The sequence below is a fragment of the Octopus bimaculoides genome, chromosome 17, assembly GCF_001194135.2.
Source record: "Octopus bimaculoides isolate UCB-OBI-ISO-001 chromosome 17, ASM119413v2, whole genome shotgun sequence".
Taxonomy (NCBI): domain Eukaryota; kingdom Metazoa; phylum Mollusca; class Cephalopoda; order Octopoda; family Octopodidae; genus Octopus; species Octopus bimaculoides.
Window position 1 is genome coordinate 27,898,936 of NC_068997.1, and position 554 is coordinate 27,899,489.

The 554-nt window shown below is 37.2% G+C and overlaps 1 protein-coding gene across 1 annotated transcript in view; it reads left to right on the top strand.

The window, feature by feature from the left end:
• The first annotated feature begins 29 nt into the window (after positions 1-29).
• LOC106872655 (beta-1,3-galactosyl-O-glycosyl-glycoprotein beta-1,6-N-acetylglucosaminyltransferase) overlaps positions 30-554 on the top strand; it is a 38,537-nt gene continuing 38,012 nt past the window's right edge. Inside the window, exon 1 of the mRNA XM_014919718.2 lies at positions 30-220. The gene's annotated coding sequence lies outside the window, so the exon portion shown is untranslated. The remainder of the gene's footprint in view (positions 221-554) is intronic.

Consider the following 554-nt stretch of genomic DNA (forward strand, 5'->3'; position numbering starts at 1 on the left):
TGCTGCTGCTGCTGTTGTTGGTAGTGGTTGCTGCTGCTGCTGCTGCTGTCACAACTGCTGCTGCTGCTGTAGTTGAGGCTATAGTAATGGGTGGTAGCGGTGGTGGTTGCATCCGTGTGTGTGAGAGAGTGTATGAGTGAGTGGGAAAGTCAACGAAAGTAGCAGCCGTGGCGTCTACGGGACGAAGCCATACCGGCTTCACTAATGAACAGGCGGCCAGGTAAGTTCCGTTCGGAAAATGACATTGCATCGTCATCATCGTCATCATTATCACCATCGTCATCGTCATCGTCATCATCATCATCAGCAGCAGCATCCTCACCATCATCATTTTCATGATAGCCACCGTCATAATTGTGGTGGTCGTTATCATCGCCAACTTCATCATCGACACAATCATCTTAATAATAATAATAATAATAATAATAATAATAATAATAATGATAATAATGATAATAATAATAACAATAATAATAATAATAATAATAATAATAATAATAATAATAATAATAATGATAATAATGATAATAATAATAACAATAATAATAATAATA